At 38.9% G+C, this 22,689-nt stretch overlaps 1 long non-coding RNA gene across 1 annotated transcript in view; it reads right to left on the bottom strand.

Annotated features, from left to right (window-relative positions):
• LOC130030063 (uncharacterized) overlaps window positions 1-22,148 on the bottom strand; it is a 231,055-nt gene extending 208,907 nt beyond the window's left edge. Inside the window, exon 1 of the long non-coding RNA XR_008793456.1 lies at window positions 22,023-22,148. This is a non-coding gene — a long non-coding RNA (uncharacterized LOC130030063). The remainder of the gene's footprint in view (window positions 1-22,022) is intronic.
• Between the last annotated feature and the right edge of the window lie 541 nt (window positions 22,149-22,689).

Raw genomic sequence — 22,689 nt, 5'->3', positions numbered from 1 at the left:
ATTTAAGTTTGGTTATTTGCATGTTTACACCTATCTGTCATATTTACACATATACCCACTTGTGTACATTACATAGAAAATATTCCTTTTAGCTTACATATAGAGAAATATTTATCACAGAGGGATGATATCCTGATAGTTTAATAGTTTATGGCCACATCCAGTCTCCATCATTAGACGACTAAATGGCAGACATTATTTGAAAAAATGTTGCTATTTTCTCACATATCAGAATACAGAGGGCAAAGTCAGCCAAAACAACCCTGGGAACACAGACTTCTCTCAGGAAGAGATCAAACCAGAATGTATGTGTGGGTATGTGTGTATGTCCAACATATGCCTGTGTACATATTCATAAGATAATATTTATTTTTTGTGAGCAATATCTATTCTTTTAAAAGTCACATATCAAACTATTTTGGTTTTGATATGTTTTTGTTGTGGTAACAGTGGTTTACAAGAATGTAAATGTTTAAGTTTTAGGTATACAGTGTTATTGCACCCCATCCACCACTAAAGTGAGAAGCCCCTCAACCACTGACCATACAAGTATTCAACCCATGCAACCCCTTCGTTTATTAATTAATTTATTTATTTATTGAATCATTGTGGGAAAAGTTACAAAGCTTTTAGGTTTAAGTCTCGGTCATGCAATTATCAAACACATTTCCCTTCACCAATACTTATTTTTCACCACCAAGAACCCCAATAACCCCCCCAACCCTCCCAATGCCTGTGAGGCAGATGAATTCTAGTTAACACTATCTACTTTGATTAGATTCATTGTTTCGACAAAAGATGCGCCATTATTATTTAGAGTTTACACCCCCAAATCAGACATGCTGAAAAGGCATTGTGAAATAATTTGTTTTCTACAGCTGGTTACAAGAATCAAATGATTTTGGATTTCTGCTGTTTTACTTATTAAGCTTGAAAGTATTTCTGCTGAGAGTCAGATAATTATGAGATTGGTTTCTGTGCTCTGGAGCCATGGCCGTGCCGGAGAGCTGCTTGTGGGGAGCAGCTGGTGACCTCGGTAGGGCAAGAAGGATGAACCGGGAATGCCCCCCTTCCTATGAGGTTTCAGTCGCCCCATCACGACCGGCTCATACCTGGCTTTCCATAAAGCTCTGAAGCGGCTGCCATCTTTCTTTCCAGAGGGAAAAAGGCAGACCCCTTCGTTTTTTGACCATCCTTCTATTCTTCTAGCCATTTCCATCTGTCAATCTACTCCCTGTAATTACCAGTTAAATTTTGTTTTAGCTTTATTGAAACACCATGGTTACAAAGTTGTTCACAATAGAGTTGTTTTGGGCATGCAATGTTTCAACACCAACCAAAAACCATCACTGCTGTCTCCAGCTTCCCAGCCCCCCCCCACCCCCAAGCCTGTCTCTCTAGCAGACACCAAATAACTTATTTTATGTTGCTTGTTTGCCTCTCCCCTCCACTCAAGCCATGTAATAAGGAGAACGCAATTTACATAATCTTCCCAGATGAGACTCAACAGCACTACAAAGAAGATACCCAAATTTCTGCAAAGGCAAAGTGAATCCAAACAGTTACACAACTAAGACGAAAAGGATGAATGTTATCTGCGAAATTTTTTTTTAGTCGTTTGCTTTTATTCTAAAGCTGTGTGTGGAAATTATAGCTGATAAAGTCACTATCTTCACAAATGAAACTATAATAGAAAAATAAATCAAATGAAACATTTATTAATAAATGAAGCCTATTTTATTACTTCAAATGTTAATGATAAAAAAATCTTCAGCATAGCTGAAGCCCAGACAAGGTCAGACCTGAACACCTGAAGAACCTGCCGTCAGTACTCATCAATACACTGGCTCGGCTCTTCACTCGCTACCTGTCTGAATGCAAGGTTCCATCTCAATGGAAAACCAGCAGGACCGTACTACTGTTCAAGAAGGGAGACATCCATGATATTGGCAACTATCGCCCGATCTGCCTATTGTCTGTCATCTACAAGCTGTTCACTCGAGTCATCCTGAATAGGATTGGCAGAACACTAGATGAAGGACAACCATGCGAGCAAGCAGGGTTCCGCAAAGGATTCAGCACCATCGACCATATCCACACGGTAACCAAGCTCATTGAGGTTTCTCGGGAGTTCAAGATGCCGCTCTGCTTAACGTTCATTGATTTAAAGAAGGCCTTTGATTCTGTTGAGACGGAAGCAGTCATTGAAGCCCTAGCCAATCAGGGCATTCAAGCCCAATACATCAGGATCCTCCGTGAGCTGTATTGCGGATTCACTACCAGGATCTCACCATTCTACAAAGAAGTGATCGTTGATGTCAAGAGAGGGGTGCGGCAGGGTGATACCATTTCACCAAAACTCTTCAGTGCCACCCTCGAGAACATCATGCGACGACTGGAATGGGAAGGAATGGGAGTGAAGATAGATGGTCGGCAACTACACCACCTCCGCTTTGCTGATGACATTGTTTTAATAACACCAAACATCAGCCAAGCGGCACAAATGCTGGCCGACTTTGACCGTGAGTGTGGAAAGGTAGGACTACAGCTGAATCTTACGAAGACAATGTTTATGAGAAACAGCCTTGTTCCTGACGCCCCATTCGCTCTCAATGGAACGACCATCTCCGAATGCAACAGCTATGTGTACCTAGGTCGAGAGGTCAACATGACAAATGACCTGGCACCCGAGCTGCGCAGGAGGAAGAGAGCGGCTTGGAACGCCTTCAAGAACGTCAAAGAAATAGCTAAGAGGACGAAGAACCTCCGGCTCCGGGCACATCTCTTTGATTCCACTGTTCTTCCTGCATTAACATATGCCTCAGAGACCTGGGCCCTACGCAAACAAGATGAGAACGCTATTCAGGTCTCCCAAAGAAGAATAGAAAGAGCTAAGCTTGGAATATCACGTTTCACTCAATTGAGAGAAAGAATCCGGAGTTCTGACATCCGTCGACAATCAAGGATCAGGGACGCTGTCTCATTTGCCAAGGTGTCGAAAATCAGATGGGCTGGTCACGTAATGAGATTTAAAGACGACCGTTGGACTAGAGCTGTTACTGATTGGATTCCACGGGATGTCAAGAGACCGCGTGGCCGCCCACCTACCAGATGGTCAGACTTCTTTGTCAAGGTCATGAACGATCGGTTTGAGGCCCTCCATGTTCCCGGAGCGAACAGATGCCATTGGGCTACACTAGCACGCGACAGGGACAAATGGAGACGTTACTGGCGCCCGCTCGAGCAAATCGACGACTAACGGGAAGTTAAGTGATTAAGTGATTAAGTGATGTTGCTTGTTACAACCAAATGCTGAATGAAATCATGAAAAATAGTCCAGTGAAGAAAATTTGGTGAAAATCATTACAACTCACAATGGTGATAAAACCATGGTCTGAGGATTTACTGAGCTGTTTGTTACTTGTGGAGGCTTCTGTGTTATTGTTTCCACTTCATTGAGCTTAGTGCTCTTCCATGCTACTTTCCCATCGAATTTGCTATGGTCCTACTGAGCTGTCAGGGTTGTGGAATTTGGAGCTGTCATGGAGCAGGGTATCCAGCAGCTTACTCCAGAGTTGAACTGGGGTGACTGATCCTTTGGCTATACCTTATTGCCAATTTAAAAATATTTTTAATGGAATGACCATAATTACAGAGTAATGAAGTTATTTAAGTTGGGGCTGCAGGCATACCATGTCCCAACACCAACCCTTTCACCAGTTTGGCCTTTCCTCCACCAATTATCCCCAGTTTTCCTCCCTCTCCTTTGCCCCTCCTGCCTGTCCCTCCCCCCACCCCCACTCCCCACCATGACTTGTCTATATGGCAGGCATTATTTTCATATTTCCCCTGCCCCACTCCCCTACCTTTTAGGCACTGTGGTTTACCCTGCTGGAACTGATGGGGTATCATGCATGCTATTTTACCTCCTTTCAGTACCTAGTTCCGGTCCAGGGTGACCACTTCCCTCTACCGTCAGGTTCCACCTCTACTCCCTGCCCCCCGACCCCCCACATCTCCATCCCCCAGTGACAAGCTTCCTACTAAGAACCAGTTATCCTGCTCTTTGTTTCCATTGCCTTCAGGCATTCGGTATTCTCCTATTATTATTATTTTTATATCCTGCATATGAGTAAGATTATCCTGTCTTACACAGGATAATATAGCACACAGGCCCTGAAGTATTCAGAAAAACAGATTTTAAGACAATGAGTACCCTTTGTAAGACTGGCAGTATATCTCATCCTTTTCCCCCCATAAATGTTTCTGGAAATTCATATTAATACACAAATGTCTGTAAGGTTTTATATGAGAATTAAGTTTATCAGCCATTGGTTCATTAAATTGGAGAATTTCATAATTATGTGGAAGGAGAATAAATGGAAGAATTCTGCACATAAATAGAAGAATTCATCGTTTTATAGATTTAAGGATTCCAGAGAGCAAGAAACTGATATGAAGAAATAAACATGGTATATATAGTATTGTGAACACCTTTCCAAGCAGTTGTCTTACAGTTGTAGAACTGCTAGGGATACCTTTGTCATAAATAATAAAATTGTCCTCAGACCTGCTTACTATTTTCTAATATTGCTTCTGAACTTCCAGGTCAATAGTACAAATAATATAACAAGTTCTTTTCAGGTACTAAATTCTATTGAAATACTGTTATATGCATGTTATATTGTATGAAAAAATCAACAACAAATAGCACATTGGGGAAAGAGCAACATTTAAATAAAACACCTTCAATTTTCTCTGAATTCAAGTAATAGCTTCTATTTTATCATATTTCACCATTTTCTTGCTAGAAAAGTAAGCAAGACTCTTATTTTTAGAACATGTGGTCACTGGGCAGTATTGTTCTCTTGAGATAAGGTTTATCTCCTGACTTTTGAAGATTATTTAGACCATCATCTTGTAGTTATCATGCAAATCTTACTTTCATTCTGAAATGTGACCAACTCCGGTATTAAAATCTGAGTTACAAATTATCCATGACCAAAATAATTGCTCGAGCGGGCCCAGTAACGTCTCCATTGGAGACTTTGTTGTTACTGTGTTTGGCATATCGAATACGTCACGGGGAGCTTGCCAGGCCCTGCCACCCGGGCGAGATACTCTCGGTAGCTTGCCGGGCTCTCCGAGAGGGGTGGAGGAATCGAACTCGGGTCGGCCATGTTGGCTGCGTGCAAGGCAAACGCCCTACAGCTGTGACCAAAATAATTATACTAGAAAAATGAAGTTCATAAAAAGGTAAAGGTAAAGGCCCTCCCATTGATCATCGATTTGCTCGAGCGGGTCCAGTAACGTCTCCATTGGAGACTTTGTTGTTACTGTGTCTGGCATATCGAATACGTCACGGGTAGCTTGCCAGGCTCTGCCGTGCGGGCGAGATACTCTCGGTAGCTTGCCGGGCTCTCCGAGAGGGGCAGAGGAATCGAACTCGGGTTGGCCATGTTGGCTGCGTGCAAGGCAAACGCCCTACCACTGTGCTATCGCTCCAGCTCATACTAGTGTTGAATTATGGCATGAAGAAAGTAATTGGATTCCTGTAATTTTAAAGCCCAGGTCATTAGATTCTGTTATTTTAAAATCCATAAAGCTAGACAGAGCTCAGTTCTATTTGGGAATTTTATTTTATTTTAATAAAATGAATTTTATTTATTTTATTTATATTATTTATATTTAGAATTTATTTATTACTTTTATTTTAATGAAATGGTTAGAGTATCAAACTGTGGGTTTTTTTTTTCTTTTTTATTAGTGAAACACCATGAGGTACAGTTGTAGATTTACAAATTTTGTGCTTGGATCTCGGTCATACCATGATCAAATACCCATCCCTCCACCAGTGCCCATTCTCCACCACCAGGATAATATCCCTCCCCCCCCATCCTCCCATCCCCCCATCCCCCCCTGCCACTGTGGCAGGGCATTCACTGTGGGTTTTTTTTTTTAAAACCATAAAGCAATGACAACTTTCTGGTTTACATTTTTTTTAATTGAGGTAACTAATATTGGTTTACAACAGTGTATATGTTTATAAGACTTAGGAGTACAATGTCACCACAATACTACTACCACCAAGGCACACTCTCCCTCTCCCTTTCTCTGACGGATGTTTCTGTTCACTCCCGACTCCCCCCACCCCACCCCGTCTCCCTCTGCTCACCCAGCGCTGTTTGTCTTCAGAGTCTAAATTGGACATTGTCTAGCTTTTTTTTTTTTTTCCAAATGGGCATTGATTGTCTAGTTCAAAAGTTCTCAAAATTATTTGGGCCACTGCCCCCTCTTCAGAAAAAAAATTACTCAATACCCCTCTAGAAATCTACCTTCTTTAAGAGAATAGAAAGAAAGCATCTCCTAACTGCTCTTTTGGCTACCTTTGTGCCTAGATTGGTCCACTATTGTCCACTTTGGGACTCGCTCCAGTCCCTTGCTTCGTCAAACTTGCTCTATTCCTCCAAATACATGCTTTTTTGAGAAAAACAATCTGACATCTCCTTTCTTTTAGAAGATTGTTTCGTTTGTAGCCAGTCACCTGGCTAACATTTTCCTTTTTCATTTTTTCTTTTCAGTTTTTGTTTTTACCTTTTCTTTTTGCAAAACACACTTTGCTCCCAATGATTTCAATACTGGTAGGTTAGGAAAATTTGTAACTAGCTCTGGGGAATTTTCTTCCTGATGTTTTTCACTATTTGTATCTTCAATTTTGTGTTGATAAATTATTTGAAAAAATCATCCTTAAAACTTACATTCATTTTTTTTTCCCTGACAGTTCCTATTTGACTTGGGTGGCTATTAAGAAAGATCACTATGGTAACAAGTATAAAAGGAATGTCCCTAGAGTGTCCATATATAAGTAGACTATGGAAGAGGAGTCATCAAGCTTGGGTTTTATTTTTAATTTTTAATTAAATCACAGCGAGATAAACAGTTACAAAATTGTTCATAATTGGGTTTCAGTCATACAATGGTCCAACACCCATCTGACTTTCACCAGTTACATTTCCCATCATCAATGTCCCCAATTTCCCTCCTTCCACCCCCCAGTGTGCCTCTATCACAGAGACCTCTCTTTGTCTCTGTCTCTGTCTCTGTCTCTCTGTCTCTGTCTCTCTGTCTCTGTCTCTCTCTGTCTCTCTCTGTCTCTCTCTCTCTCTCTCTCTCTCTCTCTCTCTCTCTCACTCTCTCCTCTTCATTATGGTTTGCAGTACAGGTCCTATAAGGTTCAAGGTTTTAATGAGGAGGTACTCAAAATAGTAAGTATCCTTTAAAGAAGGAGGACATTGGGGTCCTGGTTAGGATTATTTTAATAGAGAAGTGGTAGGTGATACTAACAACAGAAAGTTCAAGGAAAATATGTCCTTTCTCTGTATCACCACCGGTATGGTTTCAGTGATAAATATTTTAGTTTGACCTTTACTAAAAATAGTTATTTAAAATATTGCAGTATGAAAAAAGAATGTAGAAAACTGTCCAATTTTCTCTTGCCATTAGATTATAACCAGAAAGTAAAAATCTAGTGACATATTAGAAAATCTAAAATGATTCGAAAATAAAGGGTTTACAGATCCCAAAGTATCTGATATTTAAGCACCAATACTGCCTGTTTGAGATCGTGAATGAGCTGATTTGAACAATAGAGTAAAATAAACACGCAATTTGTTAGACATTGTGGATTTATAAAATCATAGGATTAAGTCTTTAACCTTTATTCATAAAGGATTAGTTGGGATAAATTTTAAAATTTATTTTAAGGCAGCATTTTCAGAATTAAGTAGTTGACAATGGCAAGGCTAGCAGGAATTCACCTCAGGTTCAGTTTAGGATGAGACTCTATTGTCTGCCACCCAGGACAATTGAAACAACATATTATTTTGAGAATGTATTCTTGAATTAGCTACGGAAAGAATCTTGTTCAATCTTGTATCTTCAATTGTTCATAATATATTTAAATTAGGAAACACAAACTATACATCTGAATAGAGTTTTTTACTTTGGGAGGTAAGGAGAATTAGTAAATTAATTTAGAGGTTGATTAGTAAAAGATAGCCTCTTGACCTGAATGACTACCTACTGGGTAGTTTATACACAGCAATTAATTTACAGACTGGGAAAATCTTATTACTCGTTTATTTTCCCTGCCTTTCCTACACTGCACAGAAAAGTTTTCAAAATAAAGTAATAACTTGTAGTCATAGTCTTGCAACAATGATCATTCGGACAAGTGATTAAAAATAAATGAATTCAGAGATATCTATCTTTTTAAAAAAGGCCATTTTGCATAGCTTTTAAGGTGACACAAGAAGAATCAAGAACCAGGGACACAAAATAATGTTTTTAGTGTGTAACTTTTCATTGTATTGTAATTCCTCTCCCAAAATACCTAGGTATTGTTTGATGAGCAGAAAGTGAGTATAGCCTTGAATTAACTATTCTAAAAGTATTGGCTGCACATCCTTGGAGTCCCTAAGGTTATATGGAGCGGGGGAAGGGAACCATGAGTTCAAAACTATTATTAGAAGAATATATTAAGATGATTGCGCACAACCATAGGTAAGTGAAGAGCTAAGGTAGTGGTACAGAAGAGTCACTGTATACTTTCCTTCCATACCCATCAACCCAGGTTCACTTAAGGATAGTGAAAGTTAGGAGCTGAAGAGATGGTACAGGGGTGAGGTGCTCACCTTGAGCATGTCCCCAACCCTTCTATTCTGGCGTGGCATTGGTCCCTCAGCACTGCTAGGAATGGTTTCTGAGAATAGACAGGTGTAGTAGCCCACTCCCCAAAAGAATCATACAAGTCATTAATTTTATGAACTATTTTCCCTCACACACGCACATTCTGTGTGGCAAAAAACCATAGGCACTCCTCCCTATTGAAGACAGCTGTCATAATAGAAGCACCAGGCAATTATTGAGTGGTGAGCAGACTTTCTGATGAGATTGGTGGCAATATTAATCAATATGGCTTAGTTTTTATTTTATACATAGTAAAGTGTGTCAACATTTGGAAGACTTGCAGTGAACCAATGGGTTTTCAAAAAATTAATGTGGTCTTTCAAACCATGCTTGGTAACAGATCAGGTTTCAAATCAAATCTGAGGGTTTTAATAGAGCTTTACAAAAGAGTGACTGATACTGTGCAATAGTGAACATTGTATGAATGAAGCTCTATTATTACCACTGTTAAATCGTGTTGCCTCACTAAAACTAGGGGAGCATTTTTATATTAAAACAAACCTTTGTTGGGGTTGGGAGATAGTCTTGTGCTTAGGGGCACACATGCCTGTCCTGAAGTGATCTCTGGCATTGAGGGGTCTTCCAAGCAATATCGAGTGTAGACATGAAGGCTTTCTAAGCACCCCACTGTAACCTTGGTGACTTCTGGCACTACGATATGGTATCTTTGGACCCTTGCTACTCTGGCCAGGATGACTGAGCATTGCAGGGAGGGGTTTTATGACCCCGAAACATCAATTAGGAGGCCCCCCCAAGCAAACTCTCTAATTTCTCAAGTTTTGGTGTCACATCAAATCATAGCGTCTATATTGATATAAAAAGGATATTAAAGTGGTATTCCCTTCTCAATTATACTTTTGGCATTGACCAGATTTTTTTGGATAGACTACAATATCACAGTGGATTTAGTGCAGACGTAGATAGGAGCATAGCAGCAACAGTGCAATGTGGCTGTGTCATTGCCAGAGAGAAGGGTCAGAGAGATAATTCCATGGGTGAGAGTGCAGGCTTGGCATACAGGAGATTTAGTTTAATCCCCAGCATCACATGGTCCTCTAAGATCAACAAGGGCTGACTACAAAGCATGAAGTGGGAGAAGCCTAGAACATCTGCTGACTACAGCCAGAAATCCAAAACACATGAATTTTAAAGGATATATTAGGTGTATTTACACACAATGAATTCCTTGTTATTTATAAATTGTGACTGTTAAAAATTTCTCAATTTTATTTTTCTGATGTGATACGTATTGATAAATATAATGACATAAATACATGTTCATTGGAATATCTAATAATTTTAGAAATGCAAAGAGTCTTTGAAGTCCATAAAACATTTTTGTTGGTTTCTTGGCCACATTTGGCAGTGCTCAGGGGTTCTTCTTGGCTCTGCCCTCAGGGATCACTCCTGGTGGTGCTTAGGGGACCATATAAGATGTCAGGGATTGAACTAGGATTCGCCGTGTGCAAGTTAAACACCCTACCCACTATACTATTGCTCCGGCCCTGAGTCAATAAAACTTAGAATCACTGTCTAAATTGTCCTTAAAACATGAAAAATTAGATTTCATTGTTTCTTAACATATAAAAATTTATAGAATTAGTCATAGCATTCTTTCCCCTCCTTTTTAAAATTAAAGGTTTGCTATTTATCTTTAAAGCTTATGTTCAAATGAGACTGAATTCTGTGTAGGTCATTTGAAATTTCAGGCCCAATACTCACATACTATATACTTGTTTGGGTTGCTAGTACTCTCCATGATCAAGAGTTTCATTTTGGTAAAATGAGAATAATAACAGCAGAGGCAACAAATGCTTATAATATGCATATTGTACACAAGAACATTAATTAAAAAAGATATACATGTATCAATATTCATTACAGTGCTTGGCACATTTCCCAGGATAGGGAAAAAACCCAAATGTTCAATGAGTAGTGAATAGATAAAGAAACTGTGGTACATATACACAATGGAATATTACATAGCTATAAGAAAAGGTGAAATCTTGTTGTTTACTGCAACTTGGATGGAACTGCAAGGCATTATGTTAAGGGACATAAGTCAGCAGGAGAAGGAAAAACCTGAGAAATCTCACTAGTTTGCCATCTACAGAGTAAAATAACAAGGAAAGAGGCATTATTGAATGTTTATAGTTCCTTGGTCTTGGATTATAAAATTAAGATTACCAAGCAGGAAGGGGAATCAGGAAGCAGGAAAGAAGAGGGTGGATGAGAAGCAACATAAAAACATTGAAGGAGGATCTTAGGCACTTTGGTAGTGGGGAAGTTTTACATCAGTACCAAAATGTCAATACTCTTGTAGCCATGTTACCTAACTAGAGTAAAAAAATACAGCTCTCAGTAGTTTTCAGAGGATTAAATGAGGTAACATACGGAGAGTACTATGCCTATTACTAAATAAGTGTTTGTTATGCTCTTTTTATTCTGAAGATAAGTACCTTCCTGGATTTCATGATAAAAAAGTATGAATAAGTTTGGAATAGTTTTATTTTTTAATTTTTTTGCCTTTTGGGCCACACCTGGTGATGCACAGGGGTTATTCCTGGCTGTGCACTCAGGAATTACTCCTGGCGGTGCTCAGGGGACCATATGGGATGCTGGGAATTGAACCCGGGTTGGCCATGTGCAATGCAAACACCCTACCTGCTGTGCTGTTGCTCCAGCCCCTGGAATAGTTTTAAAGTTTTGGATTAGCTCTATATGTGTCTGGGGACAAACATGTATTCTTCTACTACTACTACTATTCTAAATATTCATTTCTTACTGTTTTTGGCACATCGAATACGTCACGGGTAGCTTGCCAGGCTTTGCCATGCGGGTGAGATACTCTTGGTGGCTTGCTGGACTCTCCAAGAGGGGCTGAGGAATTGAACCTGGGTCAGCCAGGTTGGCTGCATGCAAGGCAAACGCCCTACCCGCTGTGCTATTACTCCAGCTGGAGCGATAGCACAGCGGGTAGGGCGTTTGCCTTACAAGCGGCCAACATGGCCGACCCGAGTTCGATTCCTCCGCCCCTCTCGGAGAGCCCGGCAAGCTACCGAGAGTATTCGATATGCCAGACACAGTAACAACAAAGTCTCCAATGGAGACGTTACTGGGCCCGCTCGAGCAAATCGACGATCAACGGGAGGGCCTTTACCTTTTTACCTTACTGATCCGTGGAACTGTAGGGAAAAATGTTAAAAAGGAAATTTGTATTGTCTATTAACAAGGCAGGCAAAGAATCTTTTTCCCCAGTCTTCTGATTATTCAGAATTATGATTCCTGAACATTAAAAATATCCAGTATTTTTATTTAGAGTTATTTTTCTTGAGCCCTTTCAAATGAACCAACATCAAAGAATTAGTGTCAGCTGACACTCTGGTTTACATTTCAGTGCAATTGAAAGAGACAATTTAAGACAATGAATAACTCATCGTTTTTGTTTTTGTTTGTTTGTTTTTTGTTTTGCCACACATGGCAAAACTCAGGGGTTATTCCTAGCTCTGAACTCAGGAATTAATCTTGGCAGCACACAGGAGAGCATATGGGATGCAGGGGATCAAACCCAGGTCAGCTGTGTGCAAGGCAAGAGCCTTATCTGCTGTACTATCATTGGGTCCCAGATCACTTATCTTTTAACGCAAGTCAGTCAACAATGTTTCCAACACTAACCACCAAAAATGAAATTATTTTTATTGGGAGTAGATTATATATAAGAGGTACTTACAGTTACTGGCAGTAATCACAAATCTTCATAATATGCCTTAAAGGTAGGTAAAATTGTTCCCAATTTATAGGTGAGGAAAATGAGTCCTGGTGAATAAAAGTAACTTTCCGAGTATGAAAAAAAAAAAAGAGTGAAACCTTTTTAGGCTAGGAAGAGAGAAAAATTTCAAATATAAACGGTAAGGAACAGTAGAAGGGGGGAAAGTAATGATGTTCATTTTTCCTCTATTAACTCTAAGGCTAGAAAGAAGGCTGTGGGTTTAAGTGCCATATAGAATAAATAATGGGGAGCATTGCTGCTTGATTGTTAAAACACTATGACTGCACCTCTAAATTTCTAACACAGCTGCCAGTTATACATACTCAGGAGAAAAAGTCAAACTGTTCATTTGATATAATATAGACAAAATAATCAGTAAGTTGAGCAATAATTTCCCTTTCCACTTTTGAGTTTTCTTCATTCCATATATAGTTATAGTAGAAAACGAAATGTACTAATGTGTGTACTCACAGCACTTGCATTTTAAGAATTAGTTTCAACCTAACTTTATATATTTGCCTCTCACATCCTTCAAGAGAATTTGTAAGAATGAATTAGGTAGAAGGAAAAGTTAAACCACACAAAGTATATTTTGATAACTCTAAAATTATTTGGCACATGTGAAGTTCAGAAAGTTTAACATTCATCTTTGAATAGTCACAAACCTGAACTCTACATAGTTGGCCAGAATGCGGCCGACAGGAAAGGATCAATTTCTGTTCTACATTTAAAGACAACCTGATATCAATGTAAGTCTGCAGGTTGAATAATCTTATAGCAAATGTTTAAAATTGTATTTGTGAGGTGTGTTGCCATACTGACCTCTTTTAAATTTTTTTATTTTATAAGGTAGTTCACAATATTTGATTACATTTAATATTCAGACACCAATCCCACCACCACTACACTTTCCCATAACCATATTTCAGATATCTCTAACCCGAATCCCAATCCTTGCCCCAAAGCAGAACTGAAATAATATATTTTGTATTGTTTGTTATGTCTGTCTGAATGCAAGGTTCCATCCCAATGGAAAACCAGCAGGACTGTACTACTATACAAGAAAGGAGACATCCACGACATTGGCAACTATCGCTCAATCTGCCTATTGTCTGTCATCTACAAACTATTCACTCGAGTCATCCTGAATAGGATTAGCAGAACATTAGATGAAGGACAACCATGTGAACAAGCTGGATTCCGAAAAGGATTCAGTACCATCGACCATATCCACACAATAACCAAGCTCATTGAGGTATCTCGGGAGTTCAAGATGCCGCTCTGTCTAACGTTCATTGATTTAAAGAAGGCCTTTGATTCTGTTGAGACGGAAGCGGTCATGGAAGCCCTAACCAATCAGGGCGTACAAACTCAATACATCAGGATCCTTCGTGAGCTCTATTGCGGATTCACTACCAAGATCTCACCATTTTACAAAGAAATAATCATCCATATCAAGAGAGGGGTTCGGCAGGGTGATACCATTTCACCAAAACTCTTCAGTGCCACCCTCGAGAACATCATGCGACGACTGGAATGGGAAAACATGGGAGTGAAGATAGATGGTCGGCAACTACACCACCTCCGCTTTGCTGATGACATCGTTCTAATGACACCAAACATCAGCCAAGCGGCACAAATTCTGAACGACTTTGACCGTGAATGTGGAAAGGTCAGACTACAGCTGAATCTTACGAAGACAATGTTTATGAGAAACAGCCTTGTTCCTGACTCTCCATTCGCTCTCAACGGAACCACCATCTCCGAATGCAACAGTTATATATACCTAGGTCGAGAAATCCACATGATGAATGACCTGGCACCTGAGTTGCGCAGGAGGAAGAGAGTGGCTTGGAATGCCTTCAAGAGCATTGAAGAAATAACTAAAAGGACAAAGAACCTCCAGTTACGAGCACATCTCTTTGATTCCACTATTCTTCCTGCATTAACATATGCCTCAGAGACCTGGAGCCTACGAAAACAGGATGAGAACGCTATTCGGGTCTCTCAAAGAGGAATTGAAAGAACTATGCTTGGAATATCACGATTCACTCAAATGAGAGATAGAATCCGGAGTTCTGATCTTTGTCAACGCTCAAGAATCAGGGACGCTGTCTCATTTGCCAAGACATCAAAAATCAGATGGGCTGGACACGTAATGAGGTTTACAGACAACCGCTGGACTAGAGCCATTACTGATTGGATTCCACGGGACATCAAAAGATCACGTGGACGCCCACCTATAAGATGGTCAGACTTCTTCGTCAAGACCCTAAATGATCGGTTTGAGGCTCTGCATGTTCCTAGAACGAACAGATACCATTGGGCTATGCTAGCACGCAACCGGGATGAATGGAGACGTTACTGGCACCCGCTCGAATAAATCAATGAATAACGGGGATTAAGTGATTAAGTGATTAAGTGATTGTTTGTTATGAAAACTGCTGAAAATGCTACTAAGAAGTATCCAAAGTATTCTTAGAGGAAAGAGTGTGAAGATTATTGTATCCCACCCAGGGGTCATTAAGCTCTTTCTTTTCCTTTTTTTTTTTTTTTTTTTGCTTATAGGGTAACACCCGGCTATGCTCAGGGGTTACTTCTGGCTCTGCACTCAGGAATCACTCCTGGCGGTGCTCAGGCGACTATGTGGGATGGCTGGGAATCAAACCCGGGTTGGCCAGGTGCAAGGCAAACGCCCTACCCTCTGTGCTATCCCTCCAACCCCATTAAGCCCTTCTATAAGAGATCACTAACATGTTGTTAAAGGTTGAGCCTTGTGTGCTTTTAGATAGATAGATAGATAGATAGATAGATAGATTGATAGATAGATCTGTAAAAAAATTATTCCCCTGTAAGATTGGTTGCCTCCTACTTTGAATCCCATCAAATGTGGTGTGGTACTTTTGGAGTATGGGTAGGATGTGTCCTATGAAATGTCTCTCTGCTGCAAATGCAGCCATGAGGTCCAGGAATAGGTTCACTGGTAGGTGAGCCTTGGCCCAAGTGTGTGGAGAGTGGCCGTGAGTATGGCAGTGGTTGAGTTCTGGAAGTTTTCGGCTGCCAGAGCTGGGTCCCTTGGGGCAGGGAGGGGTCTCCCCTGCCCCGCTTCAGGGTACCCCAAGTGAATCAGTCTGACGCGGGGTCTGGTGGCATGGTTATTACTGACCTCTTTTTCTGTATTTTACACTATTGTTGGGCTGGAGCAATAGCACAGCAGTAGGGCATTTGTCTTGCCCACGGCCCACCTGGCTGACCCAGGTTCGATTCCTCTGCCCCTTTCAGAGTCCCGCAAGCTACTGAGAGTATCTTGCCTGCACGGCAAGCTCCCAGGAGCTGGGTTTTATAGTCTCTCGGTCTTGGCCATTGATGGGACCACCTGGCTCTTTTATATATGGCTCTTTTAAAAATCTCAGGGCTAGGAAGAAGGAGACATTACTGGTGCCTGCTCAAGGCAATTGACGAACAACAGGATGATCGTGATAGTGATCGTTTGACTTTTGAATACCAAAAACTACTAAATTTCGAATGATGTAGTCAAGAAAAAAAGGAAAAACAAAACCATTTTTCCCATACATGAAGCATAGGTATATGCACTAAAAACAAAAAGGATCCAACGAAAATAATGTTAATACTCTAACTTGGGTCGCAAGATTCTCTTGTAACCATTGAACCGTATCAGAGGAGCTCAGCCTTAATACTTGTAAGTTCAGAGTCAAAAGATTTGTGCATTCTGAATAAGCACAATATTTTAAATGTTTATTGTTTGTATCAACATTACTCAATAATATGACTTCTATGTGCCCTTAAAATTCTGCCCACTAATGTCTCTATTCAGAAAAGATGCACCTTGGGAGATGCATGTTTAAAGTAGACTATGGACCGAACATGATTGCCACTCAATGCCTGTTTTTGCAGACCACAACATCCAAAAGGAGAGCGAGAACATAAGGGAATGCCCTGACACAGAGGCAGGGTGGGATGGGGGGGGATGGGGGTGGGAATGATACTGGGATCCATGGTGGTGGAAAATGGGCACTGGTGGAGGGATGGGTATTTGATCATTGTATAATTGAAACCCAAGCACAAAAATTTGTAAGTCTACAACTGTACCTCATGGTGTTTCACTAATAAAAATTAATAAAAAAAAAGAAAAGATGCACCTTTATGTTCACTGCAGTGCTGTGCACAATAGTCAAAATTTGAAAAAAGCCCAAGTGTTTTGGCTGATAACAGATAACTGCATAAAGAAACTACGGTGCATATGTACACTGGAATACTACTCAGCCTTAAGAAAAAATAAAATCATGCAATTTGCTGCTCTGTGCAGGTTGTAGATTTGTAGGTTGTTATGCTGTATGAAGTTAGAAGAAAAGGGACAGACAGAGAATGATCTCTTTCATATAAAAGAAATATAATGGGGGATATAAAGAAACATAGTGAGGGAGTAACAAATACCCAAAGGCAACAGAAATTGAGAAAAAGGTTTTCAGTAGGGAAGCTTACCATGGGAGAGGGAAATGGAGGAGCGGGGAGGACACCAGGACAATGGTGGAGGGACGCAGATATTCTGTGGAGGGTGTGGCATTGGGTTTTACGCAGAAAAAGTGTGCATTACCAGGTTTGCAAAACACGGTGACTGAAATTAAACATAAAAATTTAAAAAATGTGGCCTTGATAGTTGTCTATTTTATATATTAAGATTTATAAGGGAAAAGTGTACGTAATATTTTTAAAGGTTTATAATTTTAAAACTTTTCAAGTAGAGTTTGAATACACCAATACTTTCCACCAATAACCCTGTATTACTTCAAGTTCACCTCTTTATTTTCTCCCATTTCTTCCCACACTGTTTGCTCATCTGAATTTTGTGATCTAGGCCCCAAAACTACTCATGGTGTGATACTACTTCTAAAGGTTTAATACTTAATAAATGTTTTTTAGTATGAAAGCTTATTTCTGTGAAAAATTTCAGTTTACAGAAAAGTCAATACTAGGATTTATTCTAAGTTTCAGACCACAAATTTTGGTGTTACAGTGAAATATGTTACAGGATGTTTGGTTCTGGCTTTACATCGAGCTTATTTAGTTGGTTTAAATGACTATATTAGTTGTTAACAATGAAATTTAATTCGTATCAGGGGAGCTAGGGACTACATCTGGAACCTATAATGACCTGATGCTACATGGTTGTTTCCAGCAGGAAAGGAAAAGCATTGTAACCACAGCTCTGAATCAGAAATGATTTTAAAAACAGTTATTCTGAGCATCTTGGATTTTGTCCGTGTCTCAGTTTTTATATATCTTACTCCCACATCTTGCCCTCCCAATTGGAAGTAAGCAAAATGTGTTTTTTTTTCTTTTTGGGTCACACCCGGCGATGCATAGGGGTCACTCCTGGCTCTGTATTCAGGAATTATCCCTGGCAATGCTCAGGGGACTATATGGGATGCTGGGAATCGAACCTGGGTCAGCCACATGCAAGGCAAACGCCCTACCTGCTGTGCTATCGCTCCAGCCCTACAAAATGTGTTTTTATCAGTCTTGAACTATATGAATTTTCATGTTTGTATATGGCACTCAAAAGCATTTTGCTTTGCATTTTACACTTCAAATTAATTTTTTTCTCCAAATTACACCGTCTTGTGAAAAATTACATAGAGAATGTTTTGTTGTTAACAATCATTAAAATTGTTTACTGGCTTTTTTTCCCTTTTAATTCCCTGGAAAATGCTAAGGGTCTCACAATTTGTCTGGCTTGTCTGACTTTGGCACTGCTAGATTTGGAAAATCATGCTGGAATGTGAATCCAAAGCATCAAAATCTGTGAAAGGAGCATGCTCTCCCCAAAGGTTCTAGCAGCCAAATGGTCCCACTTTCAAGAATAGTGCCAGAGTGCTTTTCAGAGACAGTTTCTGTTTTAAATTCCCGCTTTTTGTACATCTGTGTATAGCTGATCTATCTCTCCAAGAAAAAGACAAAAAAGCTAGAGGCACCTGAACCTTTAATTTTTTTCCTTCTTTTTAAGTGTTTCTTGACTTTTTTGGGCTGAAATTCACTTATTTTATAATCTTTTTATTTTAGCTAATCACTTGCTATTCAGACACGGTTGGGGAAAGACTCATATCTTCTTTAAGATTCATATTTTGTAAAATATTACATATGTTTTCGATAAATAAGAGAATTACTTTTATATTTATGTATAAATATAAATCTACAAGATCAAAGATTAGGTTTAGGTTGTATTTTTTCACTCACTGACTCATGTATAATCATTAAGTATATACAAGGCAATAGGCTTTGTGAAGCAGCATAAAGATGAATTAGGCACAGATTTAATTTCATTTCCATATATTAAAATTGTTAAAAATAAAATTATATACAGCAAAACACAAGGAGACAGGAAGGGTGATGTATAAAAGAGAATGGGATGATAAAAACAAATGTGGCAAAATCCTAACTGGTTAATTTTAGATGATAATTATGGAGTGCTTTGTACCACTATAATGTAACTTTTCTGCATGTTAAATATCATTTTAGAATAAAAAGTTACTGAGTGTGTGTTTTGGAATAAAGTAATAGATCTCTAGGGGACTGAGTGTGAGACCAAGTCCTTTTCAGATACAGGAATTGTATTTCAGTTCTCTTTCTCCTCCCTATTCTTTCAAGAATCACTCTTTCAACTTGGGAGATACTCAATAAATGCATAAACATTGAATGTGTATTAGTTTTTTTTCTTTTAGAATGCTAACTGAGATTCAGAATTTCAGGCAGACTTTCCTCAGATTAGAAGACAAAACTACTGTAAGCTTCTTATACCAATTCAGAAGAGAAACCATACAAGAGATAACTTTGTAAATGACTGTGTGTAAACCTTACTAAACCTTACTAACAGATAGCCATGGTTCCAGTCTCTCAGTACCATTTGTCATTTACTGTACTTTAAAAACTCTATTCACACTCTCTAGGAACACACTGAAAATTGGAATCTTGGCTTTTTCAATATTTTACATCCAGTAGAAACCCCTATGTGTAAAAGTTCTCAATTTAAGTGTGTGAATTGTATGAATTAATACAGATTCACATATTCTAGTGCCAAAGATCTTCAAATTGATTTCTCTTACTTTGTTTCTCTCATCAAAGATACACTGATATTCATGACATGAATTACTAGACCATAGAGTAAAATTTGATCCATATGATTCTTTATGAATTCCTTTCTAATTAGAACTATAAAATGTAAATGATATTTAGGAAAAAATGTACAAGGATTTTCACAAAAGAGAGCAGGTTTCAAAGCTGAAGAATACTAATGGTCAGCTAAAAAATTAGCATGTAGTGAATACTTGATACATTTTATTTTGTCTCTTTAAAACCTAAAGTACTGTATTATGCATGTATTTTTGTAAATGACATTTTAATAAAAACATAAAAGGCATCTAAATAGATGAAAGGTACATATGGACTTAGCAAAACCCCTCAGGTTTACTAATAACATTTGAGTCATACAAATTCATACCTATTATCATTTAAGCCAACATTGATGCTGCCACTGCGTCTTATACAAATATTCAGATTTTTGTTTCCTCTTCATTCTTAAGGTTATCTCCTGGTCACTCTGAAAATCAGGTGACAACCATTTCCCATGATGCTTTAAGGGCTGTCAAACTGTCCATCAACTGTCACCTGACCAAATCGTTCCCATGGTTCTTTTAGACTTCCAGTATGATAAATTGAAAGGCACTATTATCTGTCGGTTGTGAAGAGGAACTGTTTGGGCTTTGATAAGATATCACTACTCCCAGGTGAGCAGCGGCTGACAGCACATCAAGACAAAACAACAAGCATAAACACTGGAGGGGAATCACAGGTTTACAAACATCTGTTGTCATTATTTATTACTTTTCTTTAGGTTTAAGTTTCTGACTCACTCGTAGATAATTCAAGAACAGATATTTCACTTTGTAGCTTGCAAATGACAATTGCTGCTCTTTCCATCATCGGAGAAAGAATCTTAAACTTGGGTATACATCTGCTTATCTTTTTGATTCATGTCACATGAGCCTTCTACCTTATAGCCAATAAGTTCTACAGTTCTGCTGATATCATTATTTACGTTAAGAAAAAACTTATCTGAGAATAAAACTATTTTACTGTAATAAGTCATTGGATTTGGAGGCTAGATATTAGTAAATGTAATAATGGATCAATGTCATATGTTTTAATGTACCAATACACAAAAAGATAGACATTTAAGTGTTGGCATTTTAACTAGTTTGTCTTTTAGTCTTGATGATAATCAGTTTACAGTTTCAGTAGAAAAAAGGATTGTGACATTATTAATGGCTTTAAATACAGTGGTAGGGTGTTTGCCTTGCATGTGGCCAACTTGGCCGACCCGGATTCGATTCCAGCAAGCCCGGCAAGCTACCGAGAATATCTTACCCGCACGGGAAAGCCTGGCAAGCTAATGGTGACATATTCGATATGCCAAAAACAGTAACAACAGGTCTCACAATGGAGACGTTACCGGGCCCACTCCAGCAAATTGATGAACAACAAGAGGACTGTGCTGTGCTACATGCTAACGTAAATCTAAAATTTCTACACAAGAAGCATGAAAATAAGGAATGATGTTACTCTTCATGAGTCAACATTGCAATCAGGATTGGTTTTAGGAAACCTGTTCAAAGGCAGAGGAGGGTTGTGAGACAAAGTATTTTTTTCTCTAAGAAATCTTTTTTGGGAAGTAGGAATATTTTATTAGAGCTGCATTAACTATTTTAACTAAATAATTTGAACTTAACATTAAAAGTTGCTTTCCTGACTCTGTGACATGTAAATATAGTTTATTCTTTAGAAATCATTCTTTTCCTTGATTTGTTATTTTATACTCTTTTCCAGTTACCTTAATCACAGGTGATGACAGATTTTCTCTACATCTTTGCTTTTTTTTAATAACATCACATATAAACACCTGAATGTACCCTATAGTGAAAATAATTTGTTATTATATATTGTGGTTTTAGCAGAATAAAAGTCCTATTGTTGGTTGCTAATATCACCACCTTGTGTACAAATATTTTTTTGCATGCAGTTTCCTAATGTCATTAAGCAGTATTGTAATTTCATTACACAGTAATGCAGCACTTCGATTACGAGCCAGATTAAAATAATTTTGTAATTCAAAATATGAAAAAATAAACTCTGGTTTATTTTTACTCTCTTTAATCATTTAACCACCCAGCACTCTCCTATATTCATATCAGTAGCATAAACACCCTAGTTTTCAAGAATCGACAAATTTATCAGACTACTCTTTAAAACTGGCCAAGAAATTCAAAGCAAAAAAAGGAAAAGAAAAAACAAACGTTTCTGAGGAATCATAATTATACCAGCAGTTCATGCAGCCAGTGCCTAGACTCTCTGGTGAAACTCTAACTCACTTTTTTTTTCATTAAGGCATTTTTAGCTCACCAATAGACTAACATTGGAAATTATTACTTACTCAAGAATGTCATTTTTGTCTTCATCCAAAGATGATGAGAACTTCTTGGTGAGGTTCTGAATAGCAGACCTCTCTTTCTGGTTGTTTCTATCATGTCAGAATCTCACAGCAAGATTTATGGTTTTCAGTAGTTCTTGGAGTTCAATGAAGTTAAATGGACAGGCTTCCATTGTTCCAAAAAAGTCACGCATTCTGGTTTAATGATGAAGGTAGAAGCTACCGGGGGAAAAGACAATAAATTCAAACAAACATGCTCTCTGGTATTGCCTCTCTTGTATTGAAAGTTCCAACAATTTCTAGAAAAGAGACTATATAATATTGGATTTTGTGTTACTTCCTTTAGAGTTGTTCTGTAAACTTATTTTAAAGCTTCTTGCCTCTTATAGTAGCTAAATAAGGCTGATATAACTCGTGGGTGTGGGGCGGGAGAGAGCCCTCCACACCTCAAGGGATCCAACCCCAGTAGCCGACGACCTCCACTACCCAACCACCACCACGCTCCAGGCCTCTTTCTGGACACTCAGGCTGAGCCTCATGCATGAATGAAGTGCCATGGAAACCAAAAAATGTGGAACTTTGCGACATTGGACTCTGGACTCAACGGACCCCGGAGCAGAAGATCCTCTGCCTGCTTTCCCCAGTCTCTGGTGACTCAGGGATCACACCC

This window comes from Sorex fumeus, unplaced genomic scaffold, assembly GCF_029834395.1.
Source record: "Sorex fumeus unplaced genomic scaffold, SorFum_2.1 ptg000044l, whole genome shotgun sequence".
In the NCBI taxonomy this organism is placed as follows: Eukaryota; Metazoa; Chordata; class Mammalia; order Eulipotyphla; family Soricidae; genus Sorex; species Sorex fumeus.
This window is presented reverse-complemented; position numbering and strand designations above follow the sequence as displayed.